The 18,658-nt window shown below is 32.4% G+C and overlaps 1 protein-coding gene across 5 annotated transcripts in view; it reads left to right on the forward strand.

Annotated features, from left to right (window-relative positions):
• Positions 1–18,658, forward strand: part of LRFN5 (leucine rich repeat and fibronectin type III domain containing 5) — a 238,722-nt gene that overhangs the window by 120,960 nt on the left and 99,104 nt on the right. For 3 of the 5 annotated variants that reach the window (XM_069464583.1, XM_069464572.1, XM_069464582.1), the window contains exon 2: positions 1,019–1,193. The exons of the other annotated variants lie outside the window; for them this stretch is intronic. The gene's annotated coding sequence lies outside the window, so the exon portion shown is untranslated. The remainder of the gene's footprint in view (positions 1–1,018; positions 1,194–18,658) is intronic. 5 annotated transcript variants of the gene reach the window in all.

Consider the following 18,658-nt stretch of genomic DNA (forward strand, 5'->3'; position numbering starts at 1 on the left):
TTTTAAATTAGGCAACCACATAACTTTCCTTTTTGAATTAGTTTCTAATTATTGGGTATCCTAAGACAATATAATTACCGTCTTATATTGTGGGTTTACCAGGTCATTCATATACCTTTACAAATGGAGACAGCAGAAACAGTAAACTAAACCCATGTCATCATTGTATCATCTTATTGCTTTATTGTTATGCTTTGGAATTATATTATTCCTCACACTTGCTTCTGCATATGAAATAACTCATAGTCGAAGTAAAAGCATAATACTTTTATTCATTTCAATAATGTTTAAAAAAATTCAGCATATTTCTGTATTTAAAATGTCAGTAGTTGAATTTCAATTGGTACTATTATATAGATCTTAGGGGAAAGAAAGTTAAACATTATGTCTCAGAGTCAAGTCAATTAGTATTTAAATTGACATTGGCGCCCTCAGTAAGAGGCAGAAATCAGCAATCTTCTGACATTAAGTTAAAATACAAGTGGAATGTTTGTGTATTTCCTCCATAGACATATGTGTTGCAATAGATATTCTCTATTGAATTAAATACATCATAACATAAGGCAAAACAACATAATATGAGATGATTCGCTCTATGAGGGTAGGGCTTTTTCAGGTTCATTCACTATTATATCCCCAGGGTCAGGTGCCTACTACACAGTAGATGATGATTAAATATGTGTTGCCTTTGTATTATTTTAACATTAGACTGAAGTTGAATTGAAATCTTATGAAAATTGAACTATGTAGCTTATTATGGTTTAAATTATCTTCAGTTTGAGATAAGAAAACTCCTTCCAAAAATGAAATACATAATGCTAACATATTTATTGGAATCACAGCATATTGCACATTCCACTGGAAAGCTTGATAAGGCAAATCTACTTAAAGTACATTTAGTGATAGTCCTGGTGCAGTTTGAGATTGGTAACCCAGTTAACAAAAACCATATTTCTCAAGGACACTTCATAAGCATTTTTTGATACACATTTTTTGTGTGTGCTTGCCTCCTTTGAAGAGTTCCTGTAACCATTCAGCCAGGTGTTGAGAAGATATGTAGTAGCTGAGCACCTTCCTCTTGACACCATCTTCAGAATCAGCTTTGGAGATGCTTTCACCCTGTCCATCTTCTGCAGCAGCCAGGCAGAGTGCTGACTCCTTCACAGCAGTGAGGAACTCTTCAGGCTCCAGAAGTAAGTCGATGGCTTTCAGTTTGATCATTACCAGTGGGTTTAAAGACACTTAGGGGAGGCTAACTAGAAATCGTGCAGACTAATATACAAATTAAAACCAATAGTATTCACCATTATTTCCTTTCTTTTTTGAGTCATATTATTCTGGAGATATAAAGTCTACCACTTTTTGTGTTAACAACCTATATGGGATTTTCTGATTTTTTTTTTTCAGGATTGTGTATCTCATGCATTATTATAATTTACATTTGCAGCCTCATGGCCTGCACAGGGAAGGGATTAAAATAACAAAGTTTGTAATTGAGTAAACAAATTCAGAATGATCAAATATTGTATCAAAGTTGCTTGGCTTACGAATTATGAAAATAGAATAAAATTCCAGGTCTTTTGATTCTTAAAAATTGAGTGTTCTTTCCATGACTGTGATGGCCAGTTCTAGTTGGATGGAAATGGGCAGGAGTTAGAAAAAACGCTTTTCTGATTGGTTGGTTTATGATATGTTATCTGTGTCATAAGAGAGTTATATGGTAACCTATAAATACTCATAATGGAAAAACTAAAGAAAATGAAAATTACAGATAGGAAAACAAATTGAAATAAGGGGGCGTGAAGAATCTACAAATGCATAACATAATATACTATATATACAACCCCAAAACAAATTGTCAGCCATAGATTTATCTCTGGGCTTTCTAACTTCTAAATAAATTAAGTAAATGCATTAGTTACAAGACTACTTATGTTCATAGATCTGAAAAAACAAAGATAATTTCTCAGGAAAAGTTCAGACTTTCCTGGTTCAGATTTATGATCTTACTGTTTTTGCCATTTTTCTAGTTTACATGGTTTAAATTTGAGGTATTTCTCTTCTTTTTTTTTTTTTTCCTTCTCCCAAATACTTGATATAGGTGTCTCTTGTTATTCTTGGGGTACATTACATCGCAATGTAACCACACAGAAAATGATTATAAATACATATTTTATAGAAAGTAAGAGTTTGGTATATTCTAGATTATCTAACAGTGATTGGATGCTTAGAAATTGAAAATCTCTTGAAAAGAACAGGTTGGAGATACTTAATAACCTTAGTTTTATTTTGCAACATATTACAATGCCAGTATGCCTGCAACAGAAATGTTAAAATTATGCTTTAAAGTGTTCATTAAAAGAACATCAAAACTATTGTTAAGAATTTATTTCTGAATCATGATGCTACTGCTTATGAAAGATTTAAAACAAGCAGCCAATATGTTGTTGGTGTTGTGCTCAAAGTTGTAGGAAAGAACTGCTTGTAAGACATAAACAAAAAGGATATATCTAGCTTATAATGAGGTTAATTCATTATAACTGTAACTGTAGCATAAAATGAAGAGTCTGAGTATGCAGAGGATATATTACAAATCATTAGTGTAAGTTTTTTATGCATATTTTATTACCTTGTGCTCCTTTTGTACATGATTTATTCATTTATGTTAAGAATTGCTTTTACTGCTTTGCTCCATGAACCTTTTATTAAATGAGACAACTTGAAGAAGACATTCTAAATTTTCCATCTTAAGGTGACAGAGGAACCTGTCCAAGCCAGAGGTAATCTCACACACTGTGAAAATGTAGAAATGAACAGGGTTTGTATCTTCCACAAGAAACCTCAGAGATTTTATCTGCCCAGTTAATTAGCTAATTAATGATTTTTTTTGTTATCCACTGATGAGGCTAACTTTTTCTAAACAAAAACATGAAAGTTGTTAGCAAAGGAAATATATTTACTGATATATACTCCCTAGTGTACATCACAAAACTAAGTAAACTCAAACACATTATTATTTACTAATGGTTACAATCAAGGCCAAAGGATTTACTTAATTAACCTGGCAATGGAAGGCTAAACAGAAATTATTTATGTATTGAAAAAGACTCTTCAGAGTTAATGCTTGATTCAGTTTTTAAATTACCCATCCATTAGTCTTTAGAAGTATTACCTCTTTTTCTCTTTCTATTTTTTTTTCATTGGAGTAACATTAGGCTGAAAGTCTTGCATGGAATTAATCACACTGAAAAAAAAAGAAAGTAAACACATTCCTAATTAGGTTCCTCAAATTTCAAATAGCTCATTGAAAATTCATAGCATATCCATTAAAATCCATTTATAAAATAAATGGAATACTGAATATTTTCTTAGAGTGAAATAGTGAATGGAGAAGAAGTAGGAAAATAATGAGGCAATGGAATATCCACTTGTGATTAAGGCAGGACAGTTGAGGTAGTCGTGGTTGCCACAATGGTTATTTTTCTCATCGTGGTGTTTCAAATTAGTCTTGGCCATAAAAGAGCACTTTTGTCTGTTTCTGCTCTTCTTTCTCATTTGACAAAAGCACTGATGGATTTAAACAATGCATAATGATGTCCTGAATAGGAAATGTGTCTGTATGTATGTGCCTGTGTAAATACGTACTTTTGTGTGTGTGTGTGTGTGTGTGTGTATAAATATTTACATGTAAAGATAATGTAACATATATATATATGGCAATGATAATCCCTCTACAAAGTTAGTACTCCTTCTAAGTATTAAGATAATCTTACTGCCATTAAATATATAATATTTAAAATACTTTTATTTTTCTGAAACAAACTCCACTATATTTGAGACTTAATTGCAAAGCACTGGCTGTGAAACCCAATGGAAACAGTCCCATTTGTACTGACTCAACTTAAGATTATCTCAGTTATTGTGATGAATAAGCTATTCTCATTGACTGTGCAGTTGACCTTCCTTCCATCACTGTGGGCTACACTATGAAGTATTTTAGCACAAGTCAGATTTAGAATTCTCTGTGTAAACTGAGCCATCTCTCATAAATATTAGATAGAATATGGGATACTTTATAAGTCTACACAAAGGCTTCTTTTAGAGAAAATTCATGATTTACCATGAGAAGAAATTCACAGACTGTAAGAATTTGTGTATTGATCATAAACACTAACTTAACATTACTAATGATTTGTATTATGAAGGGAATAAAACACAATGGAATCTATTTTTGGAAATAAATGGAAAATTGTGTGAAAAAATCAAAAACTTTTAAGACACAGCATTACTAGCTGAAAACATTTTTTTTTATTTCAGCATATTGTGGGCATACAAAAGTTTAGGTTACGTATATTGCCCTTACCCCCCGCCCCAAGTCAGAGCTTCAAGCGTGTCCATCCCCTAGACAGTGCGCATCGCACTCATTATGTATATATACACCCATCCCACATCTGCCCGACACTCAATTAATGTTATTCCTAAATGTGCTCTTAGGTGATGATCAGTGAAACCAATTTGATGGTGAGTACATGTGGTGGTTATTTTTCCATTCTTGGGTTACTTCACTTAGTAGAATGGGTTCCAGCTCTATCCAGGAAAATATAAGAGATGCTATATCCCCAATATTTCTTATAGCTGAGTAGTACTCCATGGTATACATATACCACATTTTATTAATCCACTCATGTATTGGTGGGCACTTGGGTTGTTTCCACATCTTTGCAATTGTGAATTGTGCTGCTATAAACATTTGAGTGCAGATGTCTTTTTTCCTTTGGGTCGATGCCCAGTAATTGGATTGCTGAATCAAATGGTAGCTCTGTTTAAGGTATCTGTTTAAGGTATCTCCATATTGCTTTCCACAGAGGTTGCACTAGTTTGCAGTCCCACCAGCAGTGTATGAGTGTTCCCATCTCTCTGCATCCACACCAACATCTATTGTTATGGGACTTTTTGATAAAGGCCATTCTCACTGGAGTTAAGTGATATCTCATTGTGGTTTTGATTTGCATTTCCCTGATAATTAGAGATGTTGAGCATTTTTTCATATGTTTTTTGGCCATTCTTCTGTCTTCTTTTGAAAAATTTCTATTCATGTCCTTTGCCCACTTTTTGATAGGGTTGTTTGATTTTTTCTTGCTGATTTTCCTGAGTTCTAAATAGATTTTAGTTATCAGTCCTTTATCGGATATGTAGCATGTGAAAATTTTTTCCTATTCTGTAGGTTGTCTGTTTGCTCTCGTGACAGTTTCTTTGGCTGAGCAAAAGCTTTTTAATTTAATTAGGTCCCATTTATTTATTTTTGTTGTTGCTGTGATTGCCTTTGGGGTCTTCTTCATAAATTCTTTGCCTAGGCCAATGTCTGTAAGAGTTTTTAACATAAGAAAACCTAGAGGCCGGGCGCGGTGGCTCACGCCTATAATCCTAGCACTCTGGGAGGCCGAGGCGGGTGGATCGCTCGAGGTCAGGAGTTCAAGATCAGCCTGAGCAAGAGTGAGACCCCGTCTCTACTAAAAAGAGAAAGAAATTATATGGACAACTAAAATATATATATTCAAAAAATTAGTCGGGCATGGTGGCGCATGCCTGTAGTCCCAGCTACTCGGGAGGCTGAGGCAGTAGGATCGCTTGAGCCCAGGAGTTTGAGGTTGCTGTGAGCTAGACTGACGCCACGGCACTCACTCTAGCCCGGGCAACAGAGTGAGACTCTGTCTCAAAAAAAAAAAAAAAAAAAGAAAACCTAGAGACTTGATTTTGAAAAGCATTGACTTAGATGGTATAGTTAACTGTAACAATACAGTTTTCACACAGAAATAATTAATATTTAGAATGTGTAAAGATCCCCAGTGGTATTGAAGAAATTATAACTGGTAGAGGATAAATAAGGCACACCCATTGTGAATGGTAACATGCAGGCGACCTATGGGTCAGTGGCAAATGATTACCTTTCCCATCACTCTTGATCACATGTGTAGGGCTGGATGACCTTGCAGGGTGGTACCTTGATCTCATATGTCTAATTACTTCACCTTTGGTCTCTTAGAAATATTCAAGGAGTTACTGACTTAACATAAAAACACATTTCCCTTTGTAGCAATTCAACAAAAAAAAAAAAACAGGTGCATTAGATTTGGCAACTGAGGTGAAAGATTTGGTGTTATTTTTTAAGCAACTATTTCTTTTAAGGTGACTATTCCTATTAATTCCAGGCAATCCTAAATCCACAGTAAGAGTCTCACTTTCTTTTTGATCACATGTATGTAAATATGGATTACTATGCCAAATCCTGAAGCCTTAATATGCTGTTTAATATCTGGAAAACAAATAACCTTTTAATACCTGCTTACTTATTAATGCCTTGAAGATGGAGTTCCATTACAAGCAAGTGAGTACCTCTTAGATTATTTCAATACCTACTGCAATAATGAATCCAACATAGAAATCATCCATGATTGCAAATATCATGAATTATTTATGAATTGACAGAAAGATAGAGTAAACTTTTTTCACAACAAGAATTCTCTACTTAAAAGATAAAACTGAAAGAGAAATACTGACAAAATTATATGTAATTATAAAATAATGTTACCAGTTTTTCTAGGTTATATTATGAGATGTTTTTCTTATATGCATCCTGAAATAGCACAGTATATGAACAAAATTTTAGGCTGGGTTTATTAAAGAATGACTCCATGTGTAACCATTATAGTGATAATGAGAGTGGTTTTATGGCATTCATGGATTTTCTTTATGTACTTATATGTAAATGTTCCAGCCTGGAAACTGGTATCCAAGAATGAGATTTCAGAAAACATTCAACATCTGAATCACTTCTTGTGTTTGTGGTTCTCTGTCATAACATATATGTTATTCTTGTTGAAGTTATAGAGAGATTGTTTAATTTTCTGTTTATTTTATGGGAAGTTTTATAGTGTTAATCCTGATTTCTAAATACTTGCAGACAAAATACATATATATGACTCCTTGTACAGTTTAACAAGGTTATTCATGTCAAGGGATCTATAATGGCCCAGTATGTAAAGTAATGAAAGATAAAGAAGATAATAAGGAAAATGTCAAGTAAGAATCTTGTAGTCATTAAGTGAGTCTAGCTCATTCTTACCCAGTCTTGGTAGTACACTTATAATTTACTTTTGCCAAATGATACCCATGTGAACAATTAGAATATTTTGTTCTTATATATTTTACACCTCACAGGCTACTGTCTGTCCCCTAAATCTAGAGGGATGTTTCATATAAATAGAAATTATTCTTTATGCTTTTGTTTCTCAGGATATTTCTTGAGTCACCTTCAGAAATAAGTACAGACATTAATATAATAGTAACTTTGATTTATAATGGCTTACTCCATGAGAAACTCTAATTTAGTCTACTCCAGGTAAACCAAAAGAACATATATTCACTTAAACATTTTGCAATGCACTTTATGCAATATTCTCATGTGAAAACAGCAAACAAATGTCATGTATTTTTAAAGTAAAGTTATTTACCTTAAAAATACATATATCAGATACATTAGAAATAATGATAAGAATGGAAACTCCAAGCTACTGGAAATATTTATGAGGAATAGATAGTCATAGAGATATTTTATCTTGCTTCTCTTTTCAATGTTAGGTACATTTTTATTTGCTGCAATTTCTTACAAATTATTAATTTGCATTTAGGGCATATAGCCATTTTCAATTCACTATAAATTAACCAGCATGTTATAATCATTATGAATGAAAAGTTTAGTAAAAATTGAAAGCAAGAATAGACTTCAAAGTAACTGATTAAAATCATATGGAATATCTTTTGTCACAAACCCAAATACCTAATTTAATATCTTAAATGATCCAATAATTGTAACTTCTGGAACTTACAAAAGGATCTCATGCAAGTGAAATATAAAGACAATATAAACATTTCCATAGTTTCATTGTTGAACTTCTATACTTCAGATTTTAAATAAATTATCTCTATATTATGAAATACTACTGCATATATAACTTTGGAATTGCCATATTTGATATGAATCTTTTTAATTTTACTAATTTAAATTTACTTGATTACTAGTAGGATTGAGAATCTGTGTGTGAATTTATTGGTTTTTCAGATTTCCCTTTTGGTGAAATCCTTTGCTAATATTTATATTACTTTGTGTTTTTTTATACCAAATTATGGTAGTTTTAAAACAATAGATTTTTCATTTTATTCTTTTGTGGATTTTTCTACTTACATACATATCACTCTTTCTCACATACATATCACCCTTAATCTATGGCTAGTGTTTTCACTTTAATAATGTGTTGTTTTCATTAAGGACCAAGGTTGAATAGGATTATGATTTTTCCTCCTAAATGAAACACAAACTCACAAGATATAGGTAACACACAAGCAAGCTTTAGTGCCAGCCCCTGACCCTTGACACCCAGAAGGTCAGAAAAGAGGAATATGTAGGTCATGGCTTCTTCCCATTCCAGTAGCAGTTCACACACACCAAAGTAGGAGGAGAGTGGCACCTATGCAATTGTTTCTACAGGTTACAGATCCCCAAGGAAACTTGGCCCTTCCTCGTCTGGTCAGGGGAAATAGCACTTCTGCAAGAGGGTCTGCGAGTAGGACACTGGTGTCCTGAATGAGATTATGTTGACTCAAATTGTACTACAGAGATGGCCATAAATGCCACCTTTTAGGATGTCAGTTGAGTGTGTCCCTAAGTCTTATTTGATGTGGATGTGTGGGCATTCTGAGACTTGCCTACACAAGTAACACAGAGATAGTTTTTAAATATATATGCTAATGACACAGTTATCATTGCCCACATAGTACATGTACCTTAATTTAGTGTATTTTATTATCATCAGGTTTTGTGGAACATTTTTCTATTTAATAACTTCAATCTTTAATTTTAAGGGACAGTACAGTGAGAGTGACCAAGAAAGGGGTTGTTCCAGAAAAAAAGATTACATTTAATGTGGTAAAATTATCAATTGCTTCTTTTGATTTTATTTTGCGTGTGTGTGTGCTTTTTTGTGCCTTGTTTAAATTATCCTGTTATTGAAGACATAAAATGTTGTCCTCTATATTCTTTTAACATTTTAAAAATTTCTTTTTATGTTTTACTATTAGTGCAGAAATTAAATTGGATTTGGAGTAAAGTTCAGTTCTATTTTATTTTTTCCGTACTGATAATAAATTGCCCCAATATTGTTTATTGAATAATCCATCCTTTCCACATTGAATTGAAATTGTAGCACTGCCATACAAAATTTTCACATATACATGGGTACATCTTGATTTTCTATCAATATTGTATATTAACCATCTCTACACAAATACTATGCTGTAAAATAGTTATTTTACTTGTAATGTAAGTCTTGATAGGTTGTCAAATAAATGAATCCACTCCTCCTGTTCCTCCTGAAAATTGCCTTGACTAATGTTGGCTTTTTATTCTTTATCCTTCTGTTTCAATTTTGGGAATAGAAAAGTTTGGTGAAAAATTATGTTGTAAACGTTATTGGAGTCACATACAATTTTTATTTTAGTGTCGGAAGAAATATTTCATTATTTTATATGTTTAATAATGAATATATTTATCAATGATCTTTTTCAGGTCCTATAATAAATTTTTATACATTTTTTCCTTATACATCTTGTATTTCTTTTATATTCCTTCACAAATGATGCTTTTTGTGTTTTTGTTAATGGGCTTTTAAAATGTTACATTTTTAAGTTGATTGTGTCTTAATAGTAATGTTGCTTTTTATCATTATATCTTCTAAGCAACTTTTCTAGTCTCACTAATTTTAGAAGTTTATAGTTCTTGCAATTATGTAATTGTATGCATATCTATGAAAATAGCATTATTAAAATTTTCATTATATTATTATTTTATATTCTAATTGAACAGGCTAGGAGATCTGTTACAATGGTGAATGCAAATGGTGATTTTGGCCATTCTTATGTTTTCCTTGACTTTAAACGAACTACTTTTCATGTTTTGCCATAGTGTATGATGTTTGCTTTAAATCATTTTATGGTAAGCAGAAATTTGAGTTATGCACACTGTTTTAAATTACAAAAGCACAGTTGAATTATTTTCCTTTTCATAATGAACATTATGGAGTTTCTATTACAGTAGTGAGTTTTAATTTTTAAAGGGTCACGGCAATGGAACTCACCAAACCCTAATTCTGTTTCTGATGCTGCCTTTTCTTCCCAACTTACATTGCAGTTAGCATTAAAGTAGCATTTAAGGAAATTCATTAGATCCTTTTCTTAGGGGGAGTGAGCAGGTAATATTGTATTTTTGAATACCTCAAGATTTGATATTCAGCTTATCAGAACTATCTCCAGGCTCAGAATAATGGCCCTTCTCTGCTCCTTCCAAAAAAGCTTTAATTTGGCATATAAATGTGAAATATTTAGAATAACTGAAAATAGCATGATTAATTTGATTCATAGCCTGAATCAAGAAGTAAATAAGAAATTATTTTTAAATAAATGAACAATTAGGCATATATTCTGTAATTGAATAGAATTTTAAAACAGCATGACTCTTTCTTCATTTACAGTTGAAAGATTATGGGCCAAGAAAAGATTATTAATTTATCTGAGCTCATACAATTCGTGGAATTGGTTTATCTTATTTTAAGCTATAAATTCAAAAATTTTAAGTCCTTGTTGGACTATTTTGCTGTTTTACAGGTAATATCCTTTGGTTTTATTTTCCAGTTTATTTCTTAGATCATTATTGCTTTCTATATAGCTGTGTACTCCCATTGAGGTTATTGTTATCATGGTTATGGTTTAATGTTTTAGTGAAAAATGTGTTCTTATTTTATTCCAACATATGAGAAAGTTTCATAAAACTCATGGACTTTTGAATTAATAACTACAATGAAACAACTGTGAAACTTCCACTCAATTTAAGAAATAAAACATTTTCACCATCTCTTTCTGCCTCTATCTCCTATGTCATCTTTCTTGACTAAAGCTAAAAACTGTATAATGTCTAAGCTATGTAATAATCACTTCTTTGTTTTGCTCTTATTTTACTTCCTATGTATGCTTACATAACCAATATAGTTAGTTTTGTCAGATTTAGAACTTTATAGGAATGAATTAATACTGTACTTGCTATTTATACCTTGTTTAATAAGCAAAGGAAGCTTAATATTGTATTTTTAGATGTATCTGTATTGATGCACATAGCTACAAATTGTAAATGCTTATTTCTGTATAGTAATCTATAGCATTTATATATACAAATTTATTTATTCTCTTTTTGATGGATGTTTGGGGCATTTCAAGTTTAAGGTTATCACAAATAAAGTAAATGTGAATTGTTGTGCATATGCACAGACTTCTACAGAGATCTTGTATATATTTTGTTAAATCTGCATTTACTTATTAATTCCAGGATATAATTTTGTCAGTTCTCTTGGGTTTTCTTTGAAGACAAACATGCCAGCTGTGTGCAAAGATAGTTTATTTCTTCTTTCCTGATTTGTATAAATATATTTCCTTTTCATATCTTATTGCCCTAGTTTGTGCTTTCAGTGTACTGTTGAATAGGAATGATGAGATGGAACAGTCTTACATTATTTCTTATCTTAGAGGAAAAGCATCCAGTTTCACATGATTAAGTATGATATAAACCGTAAGAATTTTATAGATGTTCTTTATCAAGTTGAAGAAATTTTCCGCTATTCCTCGTTGCCTGAGAATTTTTATCATAAAAGAATGTTGGATTTTATCAAATGCTTGTTCTGCATCAGTTGATAAATGTTTTTGTTTGTTTGTTTGTTTGTTTGCTTGCTTTAGCTTGTTGATGGATTACATTGATTTTAAAATTTTAAGCTAGCTTTGCATGCCTGGAACAAAGCCCATTTGGTCATGGTGCATTATTCTATTAATGTATTGCTGGTTCAATTGGCGAATATTTTATTAAAGATTTTTGCATCTTTGTTAAGGAGAGCTGTAGTTTTCTGTTTTTGTAATTTGTTTATCTGGTTTTAGTCTTAGGTTAATGCTGTCCACGTAGAATGAGTTAAACAGTGATCCCTGGGCCTCTGTTTTCTATTAGAATTTAGAGAAAACCAGTATAATTTTCCCTTACATGTTTGGTGAAATTTGCCAATAAAATAGTCTGGACCTCGTGCATTGTTTTGGGGGGGGGAGGTTTGGTTTTGGTTTTGGCTTATATATTTATTTTTTTAGAAAGTTATTTATTGTTGATTCAATGTCATTAAAGAATAGAGGCTTATTCAGATGATTTATTTCTTCTGTTGTAAATTTTGGTAGTTGCTGTCTTTAAAAATTGGCCAATATTGACCAGCTTTTCAAATTTGTGTTCATAGGGTTGTTCATAATATTTCTTTATTATCTGTTTTTTTTAAATTTAAGAATATCATGAGGGTACAAATGCTTTGGTTACATCAATTGCCTTTGCACTGTCCCAGTCAGAGCTACAAGCATGCCCAACCCCCAGATAGCACGCACCACACCCATTACATATGAATTTACCCATCCCCTACTCCCCCCTCCCACCTGCCTGACACCCAATGAATGTTACTTACATATGTGTACATAAGTGTTGATCAATTAGTACCAATTTAGTAGTGAGTATATTTGGCACTTGTTTTTTCATTCTTGTGATACTTCATTTACAAGAATGGGCTCCAGCTCCATCCAGGATAATACAAGAGATAGTTCGCCTTTTTTTTTCTATGACTGAGTAGTACTTAATGGTATACATGTACCACATTTTATTAGTACACTCATGTATTGTTGGGGACTTGGGCTGTTTCCACATCTTTGCAATTGTGAATTGTGCTGCTATGAACATTGGAGAGCAGATGTCTTTCTTATAAAATGTCTTTTTTTCCTTTGGGTAAATACCCAGTAGTGGATTGCTGGCTAAAATGGTAGTTCTACTTTTAGTTCTCTGAGGTATCTCCATATTACTTTCCATAGAGGTTGTACTAGTTTGCAGTACCACCAGCATATTATCTTTTTAATGTGCATTGACTTAGTAATGTCGACTCTTATGTTTGTGAGATTAGTAATTTATGCCTTATCTCTCTTTTTTTTTTTTTTTTTTTTTCTTGATTAGTCTGGCTAGAAGTTTACCAATTTTATTGATTTTTTTCAAGGAACCAGATTTTCCTGTTTTCAATTTTATTGTCTCCTGGTTTCTTGCTTTAATTTTTATTTTTATTTTCTTCTGCTTTCTTTTGGTTTATGTTGCTCATTTTTTTCTAGGCTGCTAAAATGGAGGCTTTGGATTATTGATTTTGTATCTTTTGTTTTTTAATATATCCCTCTAAGCAGTGCTTTCACTGCATCTCACTGTTTTTGTTAACTTATGTTTTCAGCTTCATTTAGTTCATAAAATTTTTTAAATTATCTTGAGACTTTGACATATGGGTTACTTTGAAGAATGTTTTTAAATCTCCAAATGTTTTATATTTTCCAGCTATCTTTCTGTCATTAACTTAACATTTATTTCCACAGTTATCTGAACACATACTCTTTATTATTCTATAATTTTATATTTGATAAATTTTGGTTTACAGTGCAGAGTGTGCTGTATCTTGGTCTGTGTTCCATGTGAACTGGAGAAGAATGTGTATTCTGCTGTTGTTGGATGAAGTATTCTATAAATATCAATTATTTCAAGTTGATTGATGCAGCTATTCAGTTCAACTATATCCTTACTTATTTTCTGCCAGCTAGATCTATCAATTACTAAAAGAAGGAGATCTCTGACAATAATAGTGGGATTGTCTATTTCTTTTTGCGATTCTGTCAGTTTTTGCTGTCAGGTTTCAGTGTGAAAATGTTGGTTCTTAGCTCATGGCCGAAGAATGACCAGATGCACCAAAGTGTGGCAAACATAGTAAGTCCGACGACTGGACTCATTGTCACAGCAAAGGGAGAACCAAAGGAAGGGCATCAAAAAAAGGGCTTGGTTATGTATGGTCTGCGTCTGGTTTTATAGTGCCCATCTGAGTCCATGGCTCAGACATCACCATGGAACCGCTTTGATTGGACAGTTGGGAGTTGCATTACTATGCATGTGGGTTGTTCTAGGTCAGTTTCCGGACTCTATGGTTGGGAGTTGTATTATTATGCAAGTGGGTTGTTCTAGGTTAATTTCTGGACTCTTAGGTACCTATGCAGCTTGGCCCAGGGGCTAGAGAGTCCTCTGCATTCTTTTGCAGCTGACCCACTAAGTTATTTATGACTGGCAGAGTCATCGTAGGGCATTCCCTCATCCCCCCAGGTATGGAGAAGATTAAGTTGGGGCAATTGCACCAAAGCAAAGCACCCACTTTCGTCCCTAGGAAACCCAGGGTCTGTCACTATCTACGTAACCCATCTACTGAGTTTTGAATTACAATTCTGAGATTTATATTTGAAGTCTTTAAATCAATTTTAATTTTCTTACAAAATTCTAAATTTTGTCATTTAATTTCTAGCTATTAATTAAATTTGTTTTAAAGTTAATATCTGGTAACTGATAAGTCAAATATTTTCTTGTCTTTTTTAGCTGTTGTCATTGCATCCTTTGCTTCTTTCTCTGCAGTCAAATCTTGCCTTTTTATTTGACTGATTAATTTAAAAAAATTTCCCAATAATGGATATGAAAGTAATTTGAGTATATGGATGATATCTCAGTAGGTTTACTTTTGCTAAGAAAAGGCAAGTGAGCTGGAGGTTGATCACTTGTATCCGATTAGAGTTTGAGCTGAGGTAAACCTGGATTTCAGTTTTTCTGAGGACTGGTCTATTTGTAGTTTATACTTGCTTTTTAAATGTCATCCTTCTTGATCTCAGTCAAAACTGTGGGATATCTACTAAGGCTATTCTACCTGGAAAGACCCAAACTCTGTTTTTTATCCTTCCAAACCCAGAGGTACATGCAGCATCTTATCCTCTTACTCACTTCTGTGTCACTATAGCATCTTCAGTCGCCTTCAGCATTAGGTGGCTAAAATGTCTGACTCATCCCTGTCCCCCGCGGTACCTGTTTTCTTTTTCTTTTTTCATTTTTTTTTCTTTCTTTTTGGCTTCTCTGTTTTTCTGGAACTTGTCACAAACTTTCACTCTCTTGGTGATTTTAAACACCAGCACACTCACAGACAAACATACGTTTTCAGGAGGATTAGTCCATTTCAAACAATCATTGCCAAAAGGAAAACTCACACTAGGGTTTTACATTTTGATTTTCTATCCAGCAAATTCGCTGAACTCCCTCTTTATATGAATTATAGATCTGTAGATTCTGTGTACTTTCTACTCTCAGGTATAAAATTTATGTATAAGGACAGCTTTGTTTCATCCTCTTCAATTGTTAGTAATTCTTATTTAATTCATTTTTTCTTGCCTTTCTCTGAGAGAATATCTTTCGATACAGTTATAAATAGAATGGTAATGGCAGACATCCTTGCTCTTTATCCAAAAGAGGAAAACATTAAATGTTTCACTGTAAAATGTTGTGTATGCTGGTCTTTTTAATCTTAATTTTACTTATCATTCTTTTTTGCATCTACTAAGAAGAATGTAACGATTTTATAATGTTTAACTTGCCTTGCATTCCTGGGGTAAATCTTTATTAACCATTATACGTCATCCTTTTTTATACTTTTTTGGTTCAGTTTGCTAATATTTTTGTAAGCTATTTGCATCTGTGTTTATGAGTAATTTTTCTGTAATTATCTTTTCATCTGTTCCCCATGGTGATGCTGCTACATAAAATTCTTTGAAGAGTGTCTTTTTTTCCATTTTCTAGAAGTGTTCATATAGGATTGAAATCATTTCTCCTTTGAAAGTTTTGTAGAATTGACAGAGAAGACATCTGAACCTGGAATTTTCATTGTGGAAGATTTGCTATTACTTATTCTACTTCTTTGATTATTAAAGGAATATTCCATTCCCATTTGTATTAGTTTTGAGAGATACATTTTTCTCAGAGTTTGCACTAAGTACATATTAAAATTTATTGTTATTTACTTATATATAATATACTTTTATTACTATCTTAATGTCTGTATTTTCTGTAGTAGTGTTTCCCTTTTCATTTCTCATCTTGGAATTCCTATTTGAATCCTTCATCTTTTTTCTTCTTAATATTACCAGTGATTTGTATTTTTGGCTTTTAACGGTATAATTATTGACTTTGTCAGTATGTTCCCTGGAATGTTTGTTTTCTATTCAATTAATTTTAGCTTATCACTATTTTCTTTCTGTTACTCCCATAATTTATGTTGATGTATTTTTTTCTAACTATGTGAGATGGATTTTTTCTAATTAATGTGCAGACTTCTTCTTTAATAATATACACATATGTAGATGATTTTGTTTCTTTTTAAAGGCTGACTTGGTTGCAATACATATTATTGATATGTAGTATTTAGTGAACATTCAGTTCAAAATATTATATTATTTATAAAATAAGAATTTATTTCTCAATTGATAATTTAGGAGAATTTTTTTTATTTCATAACAGTTATGACTGATTTAAAACTTAATTTATTTTGGTCAAGAACCATGGTCTGTATGATTCCGGATTGAAATGTGTTATGCACTAATTTATAGTCAGATTTTTTAATGATCTCTTAATGCATGTTATAACTGTGTAGCTTATGATTGTTAGGTACCATGTACTATATATATTTGTTAGATTTGGCTCTTAATTATGTGACTAAATCTTCCATATGCTTATTGTATTTGTTTTTCTTTATAGGCTATTAACAACAGAAAAATACGTGTTAAAATCTTTAGGCATTATTTTGGATTTACCTATTTCTCCTCATATTATGACAAGGTTTTGCTCTATATATTTTGTGGCTATGCTCTGTGATTAATACTTTAAAGTGTGTTGACTTCTAGATGAATTGAAAATTTTAACTTATGAGCCAACATCATTGGTATCTTGCCTTTTGCCTTAAAGTGACCATTTGATTACCTATTTTTTTTAAGTCTTTTGAAAACCTTTCTAACTTTACTGAAATTGTAGTATAGTTGGTATACTATGAGTTATAACATAAATGCCTCACCAACAATATGGGGGGAAGGTGGTAACATCTGTCATGCATCATTTTGTCTAGAAATGCAGGTGGTGAGTCAGCATCAGCAGACGATTTCAGATGCAGTTGTCAACCTTTCTCATGTGCATAATGGATTTACTTGCTTCTGAGGAGTGACCAGTTATGACTGATATTGAAGTGAGATCAATAGGTAGTAATAGGTAATAATGACTCAACCTTTCTCATATGATATATTTTGTCATAACTTTCTGACATTTGTTTCACTTAATTTTGCCTGAAATATTTACTCAGTCCTATTATCATATCATTTTAAAAAATGTTTCTTGTTAACAGTGTCATTGAATATATGTGTTCAGTTTATTACTGATGAAAGTGTCTTTGATGATACTGTGCTTCCATTAAGAGGTTTGTTTCATCTCAATTTTCAGATCATATTGCTGAAAGAGATGAGATAATATCTGTGGTGCTTCCTTTATTTAAAGGTGAGCCTATCCTGAAAATTTATGCTGGATAAGCCTTTTGAGTATAATCACTATCAACTAACAAGCGGTTTCAGCTGAGTCATGGAATATAAGCCATCTTAAAAAGCAATACAGTTTCTTTACTTTGGCTGTCCAATATGGCAAATAACAATTTATTATAGTTTTGCATCAAACATGATAAAGGTAAATGTTCAAAAGCATATGTAAAGTACACAAAGCACACAGGTTTGATTGGAGTCAAAATGTACTTTGTGTACTGGGACATACAAAGCTCCCATGCATAATAATGAATCTTTCTTCCACTTGAAAGGTCTCTCCTTCAGGAAAATTTCATAATATTGTAACTTTTGGGATATAATTTTACTAGAAAACACTTTCTATTTGCCCATTTCATGTTGTAATTTTTAGTGTCTCTAATGCTTAAATATTCGTTCAAGGTCCCCATAAGATCACTGACTTCTGATAGGGTGACACTATAATTTATTGTCCAAACTGGGACACTTGTAGCAAGACAAATGCTAATTAATTCAAACAGTATGCTGGAACAACAGTTGTCAACTGGAGCTCACTTAGACATAATTATAATATACAATAACCCTATTCCTAAGGAAAATAATTAGAACTAAAGAACTGTACTGCCCAAGGATGACCCCTGAATGAGAAACATACATAAAACACAAAATAAGATTGATAAATAACTACTTTCTAGCCTAAGATTTTTTTGCTAAGTTCCCATCATCCTGGATAGGATAGGCTCTGCCTATATCAATTCTTATATTTATAAATGTGACCTCCACCAGAATAGTATTCTTACCTCCTGTCTACCCTCTGTAACATTTTTATTACTCACATGACAATTCATTCAAGTAATGAGCCTGCTGAAGAGTATAATAGCTCCCAAGAGCTTTCAAGAAATTTTATTCTCTACATCCCAGGATCTGCAAAATTTACTCATTACTCTATACTCCATCCATAATCCCTTCTGACCATTTCCCCTTCATGTGCATATGCTGTGTTTTACAATACCGAGTTGGTCATAATCCCTACCTATCAAACGATAATTCAGTGCTTTCTGTGCCTGAGAATATGCATTTTATTCTTGTAAAATAT

The sequence above is a fragment of the Eulemur rufifrons genome, chromosome 2 (genome assembly GCF_041146395.1).
Source record: "Eulemur rufifrons isolate Redbay chromosome 2, OSU_ERuf_1, whole genome shotgun sequence".
Taxonomy (NCBI): Eukaryota; Metazoa; Chordata; class Mammalia; order Primates; family Lemuridae; genus Eulemur; species Eulemur rufifrons.